This window comes from Petaurus breviceps, unplaced genomic scaffold, assembly GCF_028583685.1.
Source record: "Petaurus breviceps papuanus isolate PSGF00001 unplaced genomic scaffold, PetGlider_PUasm1.0 172, whole genome shotgun sequence".
NCBI classification, from domain to species: Eukaryota; Metazoa; Chordata; class Mammalia; order Diprotodontia; family Petauridae; genus Petaurus; species Petaurus breviceps.
Window position 1 is genome coordinate 2,069,265 of NW_027185755.1, and position 18,818 is coordinate 2,088,082.

The 18,818-nt window shown below is 40.7% G+C and overlaps 1 protein-coding gene and 1 long non-coding RNA gene across 2 annotated transcripts in view; one reads left to right on the forward strand and one right to left on the reverse strand.

Moving 5' to 3' along the window:
- TECR (trans-2,3-enoyl-CoA reductase) overlaps positions 1-18,818 on the reverse strand; it is a 36,388-nt gene that overhangs the window by 11,428 nt on the left and 6,142 nt on the right. The window lies entirely within an intron of this gene.
- The window catches only part of LOC138157371 (uncharacterized), a 22,589-nt gene continuing 5,225 nt past the window's right edge, over positions 1,455-18,818 (forward strand). Inside the window, exons 1-2 of the long non-coding RNA XR_011167376.1 lie at positions 1,455-1,572; positions 7,581-7,678. This is a non-coding gene — a long non-coding RNA (uncharacterized lncRNA). The remainder of the gene's footprint in view (positions 1,573-7,580; positions 7,679-18,818) is intronic.

Consider the following 18,818-nt stretch of genomic DNA (forward strand, 5'->3'; position numbering starts at 1 on the left):
GAGGTCAAGGAGAATGAAGACTGAGAAAAGGCCATGGATATGGCAACTAAGAGATCATAAGTAACTTTGGTCTAGTACAGCTAGTTTTCACATGTGTATGTCTTAATATCCCAATTCTGTGGTAAGCTCTATGCCTTACACACTTTTGCATCCATCTTGCAGAAATAAGATGTTCAGGAAGTAGCTGCTGATTGATTGCCTTTTTTTTTAAGTACTCTGAAACACTAGGTCAGAGGAGAGTCAAAACAAAGTCATCCAAACTCACACACAGCTGGGTCCCATGTTGAAGGCCTTTTCTCTGAGGGTCTTTTCAATACAACCTGAAACTTCCCAAAAGGCAACCATTTGTGAAACCTACAGAAAAGAGAGCCTCAACAAGGCCCTACAAAATCCCAAATACCACAATGAGAAACACAAGTTCCTACAACTAGGCCTGGGACCCAGTTCTGAAGGGACTGCAGAAAGTATCCCATTTACAGAATTGAATCCTGGAACCGAAAAGGAGTTTCAAGGACATCTTAGTCCAATTAGTATTGGAATAAAGATCTCCTCTACATCCCCAACAAGTGACTACTCGGCCTCTACTTGAAGACCTCCAGGGATAAAAAGCATGCTACCACCTAAGATGGACCTTTCTATATTGAGGCAATCTAAAAGTTAATATGTTTTTCTTTATGTTTACCTTAAATCTGCTTCTCTGTAATTTTAATGTACCTTTCCTGATCTTTTCTCCCACCTCAGATGATCAATCTAGAGCTGTAAAGGGCCTCAGAAACTATCTAGGACAATCCTCTCAATGGACAAAGAGTCATAGGGCTAAGAGCTAGAAAAGGTCTTAGGGATCATCTAGTTTAACCACCTCATTTTACAAATGGGGAAATTAAGAAACAGATAAGTTCACACAGACAAATAAACAGCAAAACCAAGATTTAAACTCCAAGGACACCAAAGCCAGTGCTTTTTCTGACATATTCCTTTAGCCAAACAGCAAAAATTCTGTTTCCCCTCCTCTCCCTCCTCTTCCCACCTTAACCATCCCAAGATATGTGATACCCTGATGCTGTTGCCACTCTAAACCTTAAGGTAGGGTCTACTATGTCCCTATTCTCATGGGAAAAAGGTTTCTTCACACAGCTTATTCAGCCTAGGTGCAGCCCCCTTCAGCAAAAAGTCCAGCCCTGCCCAGGAGATATATTAATAGTTCTTGGGCTCCTGGGGGGCTATGCCCACAGGACACAACAACCTCTCCCCAGAAAACGGAGGGCTCCGAGTTCCTGCTGAGACACTCAATGGCTTAAAATACAATCAGACCCTGTGCCCAACCAGCTGCTGGGGTGAAATTCAACCCATGCCCTTGGCATGATACCCTGGCGCCAGGTGGGAGATTGTAGGACAGTCCAAACCCAGGCTTGTAAGGAGGAGCCCAGCACATAGAAAACAGAGCTTGCTAGACCACTCACTCATAGTGTTTGCCATCCAGAAGGGAGGGAGCAGTCCTGTAGGAAGCCCCAGCTCACAAAAAAGGACATAGAGAACCCTGAGAGCGGAAGAACAGCTAAATGACAACACGAGGTAAGGAAGGAATCATGGCATGGTGGAAAATACTGAAATTGGAATCAGAAAACCTGGGTTCAAATCCTAGCTCAGCTATAACAATAATAATAATAATAATGCATAATAAATGTTTCTCAATTGATTAATATGACCTCAGACAAAACACAATCTCTCTGGGCCACTGTTTATCCCTAAAATAAAGGGGTTGAACTAGATGATACCTAAAATATCTTAAGGTGATAAGATTTAGAGCTAGAAAAGACCTTGGAGACCAACTAATCTAATCCCTTCATTTTATAGTCCAACATAATCTATTCACTTATCAGATAGGGAAACTGAGGACCAGAGAGAAGAGACTCTTCCAAAATCACACAGCTAACAAGTAGTTGCTCTTCTTCCTATGAAAAGTTCTATGATCCTGAATCCCTGTGACACCTCTGCCCAATGCCAAGGCCAGCCCTGGCAATTGAGTTGCTACAAGCCTCCTAGAGGCATCTCCATTCAGCTATACACCCACCCAGAGACAGGAATAATATGGTTGTTGCTTATCCTTGGGGTAGTGAGTGGGGAAGAGTACTTCTCAGGATCCCTCTTTTTCCATGGCCAAACCGTCAGAACAAGTAAATGCTTTCTCCCTGGGGAACAGAGACAGGCTCCATGACTAAGAGACAAAAGTTCATTTAGGAAGAAAAGTACAAAGCACTGCTACAATCCCACCCAGCTGACCCCACTAAGACCAGGAGCTGCCTAACAGAACAGAGTGTATCATGGAATGACATTACAGAAAAGGAAAAGAAGCAATAAAAAAAATCTTTTGAGGTTTCTGGAAGAGACCGATTATGTAGCAGAAAAATGTAAGAATGTCCCTGTGCTGCCCTGAAATCTTTGGTATGCCTGTTAGAGGATAAAAGTACCTTTAAGTTTCCCCAGGGATTGGCCTGAGTGAGACACAGCCAACCCAGGGGAAAAGCCATACATCTCTGCCTCCCTCAATTAGCTTAGCAACCAAAGCAAAGAAACACAAAGCAAAAGAAGAGTAGAAGGCAGGTTGTAGCAGAAAGAGCCCAGGAGCCAGAAGACTGGTGTTAGTCTATTATTAATATAGCACCTTCCCTCTCTAAGCCTAAAGGCCTTGGGCTAAAGAGTTCCGGAAGGCCCTTTCAGCTCTAGTAATCTGTCATTCTGTGACTTAAAAAGACTGCCTTCCTACAACAGTCCTGAAGGGAAAGAAGTGACTATAGATGGATAGGGAATAAACTAGACGTCCAAAATGGCACCAAACTAAGCCCACCAATGAGTTCTGTACAGAAGAATGAATTATCAGATATACTGGGGGTTAGATGAGAGAAAGACCAGAAGGAAGGCTAAACAGAAGAAAGGGTTTTCATGGGAAAGACTTCATAAAAGCGAAGCAGGTAGAGCAATCTCTTCTCCTTTTGCCTAATGATAGGTATATCAACTAACCCTTTGTTGGATGAGATGAAGACAGAAGACACAAGGACTGTCCTGGAGCAGCCCTGGTCAGTGGGTAAGGGGTGTCTATACTCAATGACAGTTCCAGTAGCCTTGGAGGAATTCTCACTTGAAAGGCCTGACATTCCAGTATGTAGCCAAAACGAACTCGTGCTAGCACAGAACTCCAGACAGTATTTAAATTCATGGGACTGCTAGCAGCTGATGGTCTGTATGAACCCCAGCAAAAGATTCATCTCTATGATGGAGTTTTCTACGCTTAATAAGGTCAAAAATGCAATTTCTATCATTACCACCACACCTGATGTTTCATTAACAACAGTAGCTTCTATTTATGGTTGAATACACCTGGATGCCAGAATTGTGCCTTATCCATCCCATCCCCCAAAGGGGCTAGGAAGACAGAGAGGGTGAGAGAGGAAAAACAGCATTACATGGCAGGGCAGAAGTGTAGCCCATCCTGCAATTCATGGTTATAACAGCTGTAGCACTCCAAGAAGGTCCTGGCAGTAATGAATGCCCAACTCAAATTACCCTGTGATCCTTGGCAAGATGTTCACACAATCCTCCCTAGATTCTGGAGTGACACAATACAAGGGAAAATAGACCAGGCCAGGGAAAGGAATAAAACTCACAGCAGCTGATCTGAGGGTGATGACAACTTCCCAAACCCACCGGCTGCCCCAAGTTAGCAGTGAGTCCTCTCTGAAGGCCAAAGGTGATCCATGTCACCATGGGACAGCTTACTTTCTTTCCCTCTGCTGCCACCTACTGTTCTAAACTAGCCTATACACCTCCTTTACTCTTACAAAGAGTAAAAGCCAATGAGGATTAAGCTGAGGGAGGTTTTGTTACCACCTAAAAAGATGAGATTATGTGTCAGAGATGTCATCTCAACTATGTGTGTATATGTTTGTATGTATATGTACATGCCCGCATGTATATGCATATACATGTGTGTATACATACACACTTTCTTTCCCTCTTGTTTTTCAGCTGCGTCTGACTCTTCATGACCCCATTCGGGGTTTTCTTGGCAAAGATGCTAGAGTGGTTTGCCATTTCCTTCTCCAGCTCATTTTACAGATGAGGAAATTGAGGCAAACAGGGTCATACAGTTAGTGTCTGAGGCCATATTCGAAGTCAGGTCTTCCTGACTCTAGGCCCAGCTCAACCCACTGTGCCACCTCACCACCACAGACAGCTAGACAGACATATAAATATATATGTGTAGATAGATAAATAAAACTTTTAAAAGTTTGCAAAGTGCTTTCCTCACAACAACCCAGTCAGTATTTGTATCTCTATTTTCAAGATAAGGAAAATGCATCTCAGAAACTCAATTGACTTGCCCAAGGTCACACAGCTAGCAAACATAAAAGCAGAAAGTGAAAATGAGGTCTTCAGACTCTTCGACTAGTACCTTTTTTTTTCATTAAACTGTGGCTATAGAGCCTTCTATCAGTTCAGAGATTAATAAAAAAGAAAATACTTAGGAAACAGGCTTTGTCTCTTATAGAAGACAGTCACAATGTCAACAAAGCAAATAGCTCAGAAAATTCCTTCCCAAGGCCTGGGTTTACTGTAGCTTTGGCCTCACAATTTTCCCCTTTACATAGCTAAGGGATAACTTCACTGTGTGACTTGACTTTATGGTACAAAAATATACTTTTTAAAGCAAAACATGAATAGAGCCTTTGCTGAAGAAGACAGCAATAACAAAATCATGGTATCTTGGGGCAGTTAGGTGGGGCAGTTAGTGGTACAGTAGAGAGCACCAGCCCAGAAAGTCAGGAGGACCTGAGTTCAAATCCAGACTCAGACACTTGACACTTACTAGCTGTGTGACCTCAGGCAACTCACTTAACTTCAAATGTCTTGCTTTCTCCCCTCAAAAAAAAAAAAATCATAGTATCTGAATGTTTAACGCAACTCATACTAGAGTCCAAATCTCCACTATAATACTTCTATCAAATGGTTATCTAGCCTCCAGATGAAGATCTATCAGTCAACTAACATTTTTCAAGGATCTACTATGTACCAGGCACTCTGCCAAGCACTAGAAATACAAAATGAGGCAAAAGAGAATGCCTGCCCTCAAAGAGCTTACAACCTAACAGGGAGAGAGAAAACAAGCAAATAAATAAGTGCAAACAAGCCATATACAAGATAAATAGGAAATAATTAACAGGAGAAAGTTTATTGGAATTAAGAAGGGTTGGGAAAGAGTTCCAAGAGAAGATGGTATTTTAGTTGGGGCTTGAAAGATGCCAGGGAAGTCAAGAGTCGGAGACAAGAAGAGAGAGAATTCCAGGCATAGGAAACAGCCAGAAAAAATGCCTGGAGCTAAGTAATGGAGTGTAATTCATGGAACAGCAAAGAGGCTAGGGTCACTAGATTGAAGTGACAAAGAATAATGTATAAGAAAACTGGATGGGAGGCAGGGGGAGATAGTAGGTTATAAAAGGTTTTTAATACCAAACAGAGAATTTTATCCTTGATCCTAGAGATAATGGGGAAACAAAATCTTACAGAGTAGAGAGAGGGGTGGACATAGTTAGACCTGCATCTCTAGTGATTGGAAATTCACTATCTCTTGAGGCAGACCATTCTACTTTGAGCCACCTCTAACTGTTAGGAAGCTTTTCTTATAACAAGGTGAAATGTACCTCTCACCAGTTTCCAAGTCTAAACCTTGTTCTTTTTAAACAGTCCTCAAAAAACCCTAATACCCCTAATGCCTAACTCCACCCCTAACCTCTGAGTCTGCTCATCTCCAGGAGGCTAAGCATGCCCACTTTCTTTAGCCAATCTTTGTACGGCAGACTCTCCAATCCTTCCACCAACTTGAAGGTCCTCCTCTTGAGATGCTTAATTTTATCAATGGCTTTCTCAAAATGTTAACAACCAGAATTTAAAGGTCTGACCAGTGTAAAGTTCATCATGATTATCACCTCACTCATTCTAGAAACAATCTAAATGCAAAAAAACAACTTAAAAAAAAAAAAACCTGACCCTTCCTCTCAGCACATAAGCATACAGGGCTAACTAGAACAAGCCCTGTAGCCAGGAATCCTAAAACCTCCTTTCCTTTGGCCTCATTAATCCTTCTAATCTGTTAGAAAGGCCATCAGGAGACCTTTACCTCCCCCCCCCAAAACAGACTGAGCAGTCAGACTTGTACAAAAGTCTCTTAGGGACCCTGGTATCTCACAACAAAGTGAAGTAGTAGAAATGCCTAACTTTTAAGGGTTACCTGGAAGACAGTCACACCTTCCTAAAGTCATGGAGTCACTATTTACAAGAGAAACCTAAACTGGTTAGACCACAGAATTTGATAAAGTTCTCAAATGCCCAGGTAAGGAGAGAGGATAATTACTCTATCAGCAAATTGAATAGAAGTGTGGTAACATAGAAAGAGCAATGGATCTGCAGCTAAGAGAACTGGACTAATCCAAGGTGTCAAGATATTAGGAGATACCCTCTTTTCCAGAGTTAAGACCCAGTAAGCAGGCTATGTGTGCCCTGAGCTTGGCACAACAACTCCTTTGTGCTCACCCTCCGGATAATCTCAGCCACAGCAAAATCCCAGAACTGTTTCACACAAGCATCATGTAATCTCTGAGCTTGGACAATCCGGTCATGAAGGCCTGCTGTTAATCAAAATTGTCATACTGTTGGTGTTAGCCCTCACTGTCAGGGTTACAGCTCGATGTGTAGCCATTGGTACAATACTGAGATCTCCCCACACTGCCTTCGGCCCCCTCGCTAGGGGTGGGGCTCTGGTACATGTGTCTGCTCGAAAGCCATTTTCCTCACTTTGAAATTAAACCTGTTTGAATTCCTTATTCTCCTGTCTGTAGCCTGTTTTGTTCAGCTCCAGCTACTCACAGGTTGGAGACTGGTTCTGGTCCAGGTGACAAAGGTCTGCCACTAAAAGAGTTGTGACCATGGTCAAATTGTCTCCCCTGTATAAGCCTCAGTTTCCTCACCTTTAAAATAAGGAAACTGAACCAGATGACAAAAAAGATCTCTTCCAACTCAAAAATGATGAAGTTCTTGGTAATCTCATTCTAAACTCAAACTTTTTTATCATAGGGTCCTCATCTAGTCACTTGGTATTGCACTTCAAAGGTATACAACAAAATCAAAGGACTTGGAGGTGGCACCCTAGTCCAGTTCTTTCATTTTACAGATAAGCAAATTAAAACATGGAAGGGTAAGTATACAAGGTCACACAGGTGGTAAAATCTGAATACAGGTTTTCTGACACCAAGGTCAGTACTCTTACAATGTCACAATGTCCATACCTTTCAGGTGAATGGATACAGGAGTAGACCAGTGGAAACTGTATATAAACTTCTAGAGGGTCTCTGAGAAACAAGCACTTATTATTCTAATGTTTTCCAAGTAACAAATATTCTCAGAAACCACAGGTTCTGGCTTGGGGCCTTAAAGTCAAGGCTAAGCCCTGACACTAACAAGAATCTTCTGTCTACTCTCTCTCTCCTCAACCACAACTCTGGGAATTAAACTTTTTTTGTTTCTCCTAGAACCTTTTGACCTTCCTGTGATGCATCCATTCACATAACTACCATGGCACAAGCTGGGGACTAACTACTGAATCTGGAGAAGAAAACCAGTTCTACAGGTATGTGGTTAGACTAGATGATCACAAATGACCCTCTCAACTCTAAAATTCTGTGATTTTCAGCAACAAGCCACTAGCAAAGTAAAAGACGTCCTGTTATATGAAATCATTCTGACATTCTGAAATCAACTAGTGGCTCTTTTCCTATAACAAAGATCTCATGTCTCCCCTTCAGCTCTAGGATCTCGACAAGCAGAAGGTAGCTCAGTATAGTCAAGAGCAAGTCACTTCTGAGTTCCAATTTTCTCATCACTAAAATGGGGACAATAACATTGGTACTAACTCACAGACTTCAGTGTGAAAGGAACTTTGTAAGCTATAAAAATATGAATTCATAATATCTGGAGACAGGACAACTAAGTGGCACAGTGAATAGAGTGCCAGGCCTGAAATCAAAAAGACTCATCTTTCTAAGTTCTAACCTGCCCTCAGACAATTACTACCCATGTGACCTTAGGCAAGTCACTTAACCCTATTTGCCTTAGTTTCCCCATCTGTAAAATAAGTTGGAGAAGAAAATAGCAAACAACTCCAGCATCTTTGCCAAGGAAATCCCAAATGGGGTCACAAAGAGTTAGATGCAACTGAAACAACTGAACAACAAACAGTATTTGGAGATAACAGGATCAAAGTTTTGGAGCTGAGACCATGGATAGATATATTATCTAGGTCAACCACCTTATTTTACAGATGAAGAAACTGGGGTATTAAGTGACTAACCCAAGGTCATACATTGCATTCAATACAGAAGAATCAGGATTCAAACCCAGATTCACTGACTCCAAATCCAACACTTCCCCACTGCACTGAGAGTAATGATTATTTCTCTCTTGTATTAATAACTAATTACTGAATCAGAACCAAGGTTTTTTCCCATTTCTACTTCCTCATCCATAAATCAACCAGTGTGGGAAATCTTTCTCAAAGACTTACCCAGCCAGGATGGCTAAGATATGATCAAAGACAGTAAAAGAAATTCCAAGTTTAGATAAATGGGTGGATTCCTGCTCATTGTGTTTACTCAGACAGGTCTGGGAAAATGTGGATTCCCCCTTTGGTCAAACAGCTGATAGGGAAATTGGTTAAGTCTCTTGGACCAAGACTTGGGTGATGCAAGTGTAAGCAGCCCCAAAGCTCTCATTATAATATTCATTTTTCTATTAATTATTTGTTAACCAATCAGAGTTGATTTTCACCCTCAGGTATACCCCTTTATCAAAAGACTTTATAAATACTGAAGATTCGACAGGCTTAGTCTCTTTGGTTACTGAATAAGCCTGTTTTGTTGACTGCTTTCTGGATGTAGTCAATAGAACTGATTTTAATTTACCCAGAAACTCTGCCTCAGAAATTTTTAATTGTCACAGCATCAAACTGCCTCCCAAATCAAAGTCCTATATGTGATTTCCCCTTTCTGCTTCTTGCTTGCTACCTCTCTGAGGTGAGGTGATGCCCTTCCTTGTTAAGCCTCAGTGAAGAGAAGACGCAGAACCAGTGTTCTCTAAGGTTACCTCCAGATCAAAGTACTCTAACCCTATGACGACCAAGAATCCCTGCCCTAGTCAAACCTCCTCTGGAGTATCATGTTCAGTTCTAAATGTCACCATGTAAGTCACATTCTCAGTAATGCTGCTTTTTGATCATTCTCTTCCTAATAAATGATCCTTCTCATCTCCTTTGGAGGATCATGATCCAAGTCTCACCCTCTGTGAATGAATGTACCCTAGGGCTCTATCCCTGGCCTTCTTTTGGGTTTCTAAGTCTGTGATCTCAATAGCCCATCATCTCTGAACTGATGATTTCCAAATCCACATAAACAGTGTCTCTGTCTCACTCTCTCTCTCTCTCTCTCTCTCTCTCTCTCTCTCTCTCTCTCTCTCTCTCTGTTCCCCTCCCCCTCCCTCTCTTTTTCCCTCCCTCCCTCCTTCTCTCTCCTGAGTTCTATCCAGTTCCACCTCTCCATCTACAGGATGTTTCCATCTCGATATCAGATACTGATCTCAAACCCACTTCAAAAGAGATTTCATTATCTTTTCCCATAAACCTATCCTACCTCCTAACTTCTGTTTCTATTAATGGGCACCAGGCTTCCAGTCAGACACTTTTAAAACCTAGGTATCCCCTTTCACTCATTCCCAATCAACTGAGGAATTAGGAATGTGGTATAGTACAATAGGAAGAGTACTGGCTGTGGAGTCAGAAGGCTTGCTTGGTTTCACATCCTTCCTCTGTGACTTATCGTCCATGTGACATTGGGCAAGTCATCCTCTCTGGGCTTCAGTTTCCTCATCCATAAAATGAATCCCTTCCAGCTAGTCCTAGGATCCACTCTATGACTCTTTAAGTATCTCCACCAGGGTTTTGTGCTTGGTCAGTAAGAGCAGCAAAGGCCTCTCCAATCCAAAGAACAAAATCTAACCCCTTATTAAAAAAAATAAAAACCAGCACCTTTCAATCGCAGTCACAAATGGAGTTTCTTCTGTGTTAACAGCTTTGGGAAGGCCCAAATTTGCTAGAGGAGTTAGAATAGAGAGTTATCCCTCAAGTTGTTCTCCTTCCCATTTGTCACTAGTATTTCCTCTCTGCTCAGGAACCTGTTAGGGACACCAAAGAAATGAGAATACCTATTTAGTCAGAAACACTGTCCCTTCAATGGCTTTTCCTGAAAGACTTGATTTCTCCATCATCCCCCGAAGCACAGTTGCAACAGAATTAGAGGGGTGCTGTACTGGGAATAGAGTTTCACTATGGCTAGAGGGAAGAGTTTGGAAAGTGTCTTGCCACCTACACCAAACACTCCCAATTCTCAGACTCTGGACAAGTCTAGTCTTATTATTTGACCCCATATCACAAAATTTAGGTTAATGAATTCAAACTCAACTCATGTTACTTATTAATGCAGGAGTATAACCCCAGGCTAGATCACTTGTCCATGAAAATTACAGCAAAATTCCAACTACAATAGGGCACCACCCATCCATTTTTTTCTTTCACTGCTAGAGATCCCTAGTTTTTAGGAAGGTTATCTTCCATCTAAGACTTGTCAATTAAGTATGGTTTTTAGCCATGGCAAGTGATCCTTCCTCCACTAAAGTCCTCTTCTGAGATCCCTCATTGTTGCGAAACACATGCTCTGGCAGATCTTACCAAATTAAAGACTGAATATAGGCCCAGCAAGAAACCACATGCCTTATCATCCAAAGATCAGTCTAGTTACATTTGCAAATATTCAACTTTAGAAGGCTGGACATCAAGAAACGCAATTTGGTTTGGCAACTGATTTCTAAAGCCACTCTTTATCTACTATGTGACACTGCCTCTCCAGTGAGTCACACCAAAGAAATCATAGACCTTTGGCAGCAAACTGGGTATGGATGAAAAGTGCAATGGAAAAAGTATTAGGGGGTAGCTAGGTGGCACAGAGAATAGAGCACGGGGCCTGAAGTCAGGAGGACCTGAGTTCAAATATGGCCTCAGACAGTTAAACACCCCCCCCCCCCCCAAAAAAAAAAAAAAAACCCTAGTCGTGTGACCCTGGGCAAGTCACTTAACCCCAAATGCCCTTGGAAGAGCAAAAAACAAAAAGAAAAAGTATTAGACTGGAAGTCAAAATGCTTCCATTTTAATGTGCTACCTCAGTTTCCCTAACTATAAAAATGAGAGGGTTAGATAGTATTTTAACATCTTTTTGTTTTGTTTTGTTTTCTGTTTGTTTTTTTGGAGGAGGGAAGGCAAGGCAATTGGGGTTAAGTGACTTGCCCAGGGTGACACAGTTACTATCAGGAGTCTGAGGCTGGATTTGAACTCAGGTTCTCCTATCTCCAGGGCCGGTGCTCTATCCACCATACTACCTAGCTGCCCCAATATTCTAACATCTTTATCAATGCTTTGGGTAAAGAATAGCTGGTATGCGAATCATATCTTCAGACAAAACAAGGTTGGGAGAAACAACTAACAGACTGGTTGACTGTTATCAGGATCCAAAAAGATCTTGACAAGCTAAAGCATTTGGTCAATCTAAGATTAAATTAAACTCAACAGAGATAAAGCAAAGTCTTACACTTGGGTTCAAGATCAACTTTACAAGTATAAAATGGAGGAAACATGATTAGACAGTATTGTGTTTGAAAAAAATCAAGGGATTTTAGTCCAACTATCAACCAACAAACATTTATTAACTTAATAAATGCCACACGTACACTAAGCCCTAGGGATACAAAGAAATGTGAGAACACTTCTTGCTTTCAAGGAGTTCACATCTAACTAAGAAGACAATACACATATACATACACATACATTTATACCTATATAATATGCATGTGAGTATGTACAGCTATATCTCAGTACATGTAAGACAAATACAGAACAGATGTAAGATAACCTTAGAAAAAGATGCACTAGTGGGGTGGAGAGTGGAGGGAGAGATAGGAAAAACTCCTGTAAGAGGTACAATTTAAGCAAAGTATTCAAGGAATACAGTGACTCTAATATGCTGGGGAGGAAGGAGAACATTTCAAACATGAAGGATAGCCAGTAAAAAGGCACAGATATGGGAAATGGGAGTGTCATGGGCCAAGAATATTAAGTAGGACAGTATAGCATTCACAGAAGGGAGGAATGTATTAAAAGACTAGAAACCTAGGAAGAGGACAAGCTGTGAAGTGCTTTAAATGGTCAACAAAAGACTCACTATTTGGTCTTAGGGTAATAGGGAGCCACTAGAATATACTGTGCAGGAGGGCAATAAACTGGTCAGACCTATGCTTTAGGAAAATCATTCTGGCAGATGAGTGAAGGATGGATTAAAGTAGAGAGGACACTTGGAGCAGAAGGCATTTTTTTTTTTGCTTTTTGGAGGGGGGAAGACAGGGTAATTGGGGTTAAGTGACTTGCCCAAGGTGACACAGCTAATAAATGTTAAGGGTCTGAAGCCATATTTGAACTCAGGTCCTCCTGATTCCAGGGCCAGGGTTCTACTCACTATACCACCTAGCCACCCCAGAAGGCACTTTTTTTTTTTTTTTGCTTTTTGCAAGGCAATTGGGGTTAAGTAACTTGCCTAAGGTTACATGGCTAGTTTTTTGGTGTGTGGGTGTTGTGTCTGAGGCCAGAACCCAACTGGGTCCTCCTGACTCCAGGGCCCAGCGCTTTACTCACTGCACCACCTAGTCTCCCCAGGAGGCACTTTTTTTGAAGGCAAAAGCCCAGAGGCAATAAGGATTTTAACTAGGGTAGGGAATGTGTGATTACAATGAAGTGGACAAATACAAGAGATGTTGTGAAGATAGAAATGACAATATTTGGCAACTGACTGGTTTTGTGAAGTGAATAATTGAGAATGACACAAAGGTACTCAACAGTAATAGGGACATTCAGAAAAAGGATAAGTGGAAGAGGGGACAGAAGTTAATAAGTTTTGTCCTGAACATGTTGAATTGAGAGCCTAACAGTTATAAATGTCCAACAGACAGGTGGTGATGCAGGGCTGAAGCTCAGGAGAGAGACTAGGGATGCATATATGGATACTGGAATCAGCTACAAAGACATAATTGAATCAATAGAAGTTGAGATCACCAAGTAAGAGAGTATAAAGAAAAAAAAGAAAAAGGCCTAGGACAGAGCCTTAGGGGATGCTCACACTCAGTAGGTGATATGAGCAAAGGAGACTAAGAACAGTCAGACAGGAATAACTGGTCAGCTATGATAGGGAGTAATGCATTTAGTTCTGGGTGCCACAAAAGATACTGACAAGCTGCAGACAATCCAGAGAAACTCAGTTAGCACAGTCAAGGGTTCTAAGGCCATTTTGTACAAGGAATGGTTGAAGGACTTGGGGACGGTTGGCCTGGAGAAAAAAGGGCTTAGAAAGGTCTTTATCTGTTTTTAAGCATTTTAAGTAAGACTATCATATAGAATAAAGAGTACATTTGTTCTGTTTGACCTGGAGCCATGGATAGAAGATACAAAGAAACAGATTTAATTTTGAACTTAGGAAGAATTTCTTAATAATTAGAGTTATAAGTGGAAAGAGATGTCTCATGAAGTAATGGATTGTCCCTCATCCAAGGGCTTCAGTTAGAGTCTGAATGAAGAGTTATGACACGTTACAGTGGAGATTCTTTTGCAGATACAGGTTAGGTAAATGGCCACCAGGATCCACTAGGAGACTCTGTAATTCTCCCTGTGAGTCTATGATCTCTAAATCTCTGCTAGATGGTGTTAAATAAACCCAAAGACTCAAATTCCTTTTCTTTTTTTTTTTGGAGGGGGGAGGCAGGGCAATTGGGGTTAAGTGACTTGCCCAAGGTCCCATAGCTAGTAAATGTTAAATGTCTGAGGCCAGGCTTGAACTCAGGTCCTCCTGTCTCCAGGGCCAGTGCTCTATTCACTGCACCACCTAGCCACCCCAAAAGATTCAAATTCCTAAAACAAATTCTGTATCTGGGGGAAAAAACCTTCTAGAAAACTGTAGAAATTAGGTTTTGACCAGTAATTCACACCATGTGCCACAATTAAGTATAAATAGGTCCATGACTTAAGATATAAAAGGTCACATCACAAACAAACAAGAAAGAAAATGCCTTTTGTAATGATGGATAGGTGAAAAGTTCATGACCAAGTTAAATCACAGAAGATTAGAAGAACAACTCTGATTACATAAAATTTAAAAGGTTTTACACAAAAACCAATGTAGCTAAAATTAGAATAGAAGCGGGTAGGTGGGGAAAATATTTGCTAGAAGTTCCTCTGACCAAGGTCTAATATTCAAAGTATATAAGGAATTAATACAAATTTGAGTTTAAAATGTCTATTAGACATCCAAGATCATTTATTACAAGGGATCTTAACCTGGCATCCATGATCTTATTGCTTTAATGTTTTGATAAATGTATTTCAATATAACTGGTTTCTTTCATAATCCTAGGTGCCTTATTGTAGACATTTAAAACCACTGTGCTGAAAAGGGATCCACTCACTTCAGATTGCAAAAAGGGTCCGTAACACAAAAAAGATTTAAGAACTTCTAAGATAGTCCAATTCCCATCCTTTTCCCCAATGAACAAATTCATTTCAAAGTAAGGTAGTAACTTTCCCAAAGTCACACAGATAGTAAAATAGCAGTAAATAAAACCCAGGTCTTCTTACTCCAAATCCAGAGCTCATACCACTACTCCACAACAGAGATTTTCAGAGTCCCATTTTATCAAACTGTACAACTGATGTTGGCTTCAGTCTTCCCCTTCTCATCTTCCACCTGATGCTGAGTTAAATTGTTTTAAAAAGTCAATACTTGGCACAATTCTAGTCTTGCAGTGACAACTGTTCAAATGACCTAAGGTCCAAAGTAATGAGAAACTATCCATCAGAAAATATATATAGTAGGACCTCTACTGGCAGCATTACTATTAATGTACATCTTGGTAGAACTTTCAAGTTTACAAATAATTTTTCTCACAACTCTATGAGATTATCCTCATTTTGCAGAAGAAATTCAGACTCAAATGGGTGAAGTGACTTACCCATTATCACCTAACTATTAAGTAACATGATTATACTAGCCCTTCAAGCCACCCTATTCTATTTCTCCTCCCTTTCACAGCCAATCACTCAGAAAGTTGTCTATAAAACACTGCCTCCACTTTTTCACCTCAAACTCATTTTTCAATTCTTTGCAATGTGGCTTCTCATTACTAGCTGAAATGGCTCTCTCCAAGGTTACCAATCATCTATTAATTGCTAAACCCAAGGTCCTTTATTCAGTCCTTATCCTTGACCTCTCTGCAGCATTTGATAGTTAGCCACCTCTTCCTCCTAAACACTCTCCCTGTTCTCCTTCTACACGTCTGGCCATTCCTTAATCTCCTTCACTAGATTATCATCTTTGTCCCACCCCTGTACATCTGGGTGTACCCCAAGAAAATTTCTTATTAGTTTCCATGGACTCAACCATCATCACCATGCAGACAATTCCCAGAGCTTTATACTCAATTCTACTCTCCTTCCTGAACTCTGGTCCTACACTGACAGCTATCTGTATTGGACATCTTCAAATGGATATTCTATTGGCATCTCAAATGAATTAATGCATGAAAAAGTATTTATTAAGTGCTTACTATGTGCTATAAAAACAGAAAAACAAGGCAATTACTGCTCTCGGTTCACATTATAGCTGAGGGAGACAACATATTTAGGTTTTAGCTGCAAATCAAACAGGCCCAACAGTCTATAGGTACAGTAATAAAGCAGTTGATAAGGCATCACTTTAATTCCATTTCCATTTATAAACAGTGTCAATCTCTAATCCTAAATAATTTCAAAGTGTCGAGGACTTTTGGCTAGAATATTCTTTTGTTTAGTGGCTGTAAGAGTTGACAGAACTCAACTCCACAAGAATCCTTACCCTAGAAAATGGTCATGGTAGTATGGCTAGTGGTTTGAGGACTACTGCTATTCCCAAGGTTCTTGGGCTTACTTGTCCATTGATGGTATTCACTTAGTGGTTAGAATTTGTGGATGCAGGGATGGCAGGTCCCTGCTCCACTAGGATTACTCCCCTTCATGATGACTGTGGGAGGCACTGCAATTTTCATGGTTCTTGAGCTCTGAGTCCTGGCCTTTCTCCAGAGGAGTCCAAGGTCAGGTGGTGGTCAAGGGGGTGGCAGTGGTAGTTTGATATCTCAAATTTAACATGACCAAAGCAATTTGTTATTTTTCCCCAACAAAGCATCCTCCTCTTCCTTAACTTCCCCATTACTACTGAGGGCACCACCATCTTTCCAGTCATCTAGATTCACAATCTTGGCACGATCCTTTATTCTTCACTCTCTTTCACCCTTCACACCAAACAACTGCCAAATCTTATTCATTCTACTTCCACACAATATAGCTCTCATCCATTCCCTTTCTCTATACTCACACAGTCATCACCCTAGTTGGAACTCTCGTCAACTCCCACCTAAACTACTACAATATCCTCCAGGCTCTTCTCTCTCCAAACCATCCACACATAGCTGACAAATCAATATTCCTAAAGTATAGATCTGACCATGTCACTATCCTGCTCAAGAAGCTCCTTCCTCTTACCTTTAGGATAAAATCTATCAAAAGGTGGAACTTGAACCTAGGTCATCTTGACTTCAAGGCCAGTGCCCTAAGATACTATGCAAAACATATGCTTGCCAAAAAGACTATTTTTATGGAGAAATCACAGAGGTCAAGTGTTCAGATGGTGGTCAGAGGAATCAATACAAGGACATTCTCAAGGTCCCTCTTAAGAACTTTGAAATTGTGTGACATGGGAGATGCTGGCACAGGACAGCTCAGCATGGTGTGTCCACGTTACAGAAGGTGCTGTGCTCTGTGAGCACAAAAGAAATGCAAAATGTACAAATTCAGAGAATCCACCACAAATGTTCACATGGACTATTTGTGCCCGACCTGTGGTAGAACATTCTGAGCTCATATTGGTCTAATCAGTCACAGTCAGACACACTATAACTTGATTCTAGCATAGTGATACCATTTTGGTCCTCTCTGAGAACAAAGGACAACAGGATAAAATAGAAACTCCTTTGTTTGGCCTTTAAAACTTCACAACTTGACTCTGGCATGCCTTTCTAGACTTTCCTTCACCCACAGACCACTGCAACTAAACTGGCCTGCTTGCTCTTCATCATTTAAATTATTTGATCTCCTGTCTCCATGCCTCATACCTAAAAGGTACGCCCTACTCACCTCACTCTGTATATATTTTGTACTTAATACTCTGTGAATATATTGTTTCCCTCCAATAGAGGGAGGGACAGGGACATTGGTGTCTTTTCATTCCCAATGCCTGGTGTAGTGCCTGGCACAATGGTAAAGGCATTTAATAAATGAATGGTAAATGAAACATCTAAGTCAAGATTTGTACCCAGGTATTCTAACTCCAAGTTCAGTGTCTTTTCAACTATAAAATCCACCCCCTTACTATGCCATACTGCTTCTTCCTTTAGCAAAATAAACTTCCCAATCAGAAGTGACAGGATTCCTACACCCCCTGTCTAGTACCTCACTAATTATTAATAGTGCAACCTTAGATGTCTCCTTCTCCAGCTCCTCCAGGCTACTGTAGCTAGTTAGTTCTATAATCACTTAAGAAAAACATGCTCAGCATCAAGGTGAATTACTTGAAATCCACAAATGATCCATTTAAAACCTAAAAGCTTGAAGAGAGAAAGATACCCCGAGATCCTAAGGTAGCTTTCCAGGCACTGGAAACCCCACCCACCCAGTCCCCCTTTCCCTTTAGAGTCACTGGAAGCTGACAGTCAAAATTTGCAAAACAAAAGTCACATAAAATCATATAAATGTCCTTAGATGCTTCAAGTCAAGTGAAGTAGTTGGCAAAATTGAGCAGACTGAGAAGCATCAATTGCTAGTCTTAAACCAAGTCTCAAATCTGAGAAACTTCCAAGGTAGACTCAATTATACTAAGGAAATAACTGAGGGAAAAGTAGGTTTATACTTAATTATCCATGTACTAAATTTCCATTGCCTTAAAGTAGTAGAAGCAGGGAAAAACTGGACTTCATTCACAAATCAAGGTTTAGTCAAGAAAAACTGAGGGTAAAGCCCCAATTAATGATGATAAGTAATCACCCATGGCATCTCAAGAAGTCTTTTGAAAAGTACTTTCACATATATTACTTCACTTGATTCTCATTATAACCTTATGAAATAAATTAGACATGTATTATTATCCCTATTTTACAGATAACTAAAATATACAGAAATTCATAGAATTACAAAGTTGAAAGACATCCAACCTAGACGTAAGCAGGAAATGATCTTTACAAAAATAATCAACAAGTAATGCATAATTGGACAGCTCTAATCATTAGGACATCTTTACATCAAGGGAAAATATGCCTTTCTGCAAGTAAGCTAAAAGATGAATTCCAGAATTGCCATCTGGGCCAACAAGAGAACAAGTCCATAGGACAATCTTGAAGACAGCAATCATGTTTTCCATAAGTCTTCTCCTTTCCAGACTAAATATCCCCAGTTCTTCAACCCACACTACAAAGCATAATTCCAATTCTCTCTTCACCAATTCATTCATTCTCTCTCTCTCTCTCTCTCTCTCTCTCTCTCTCTC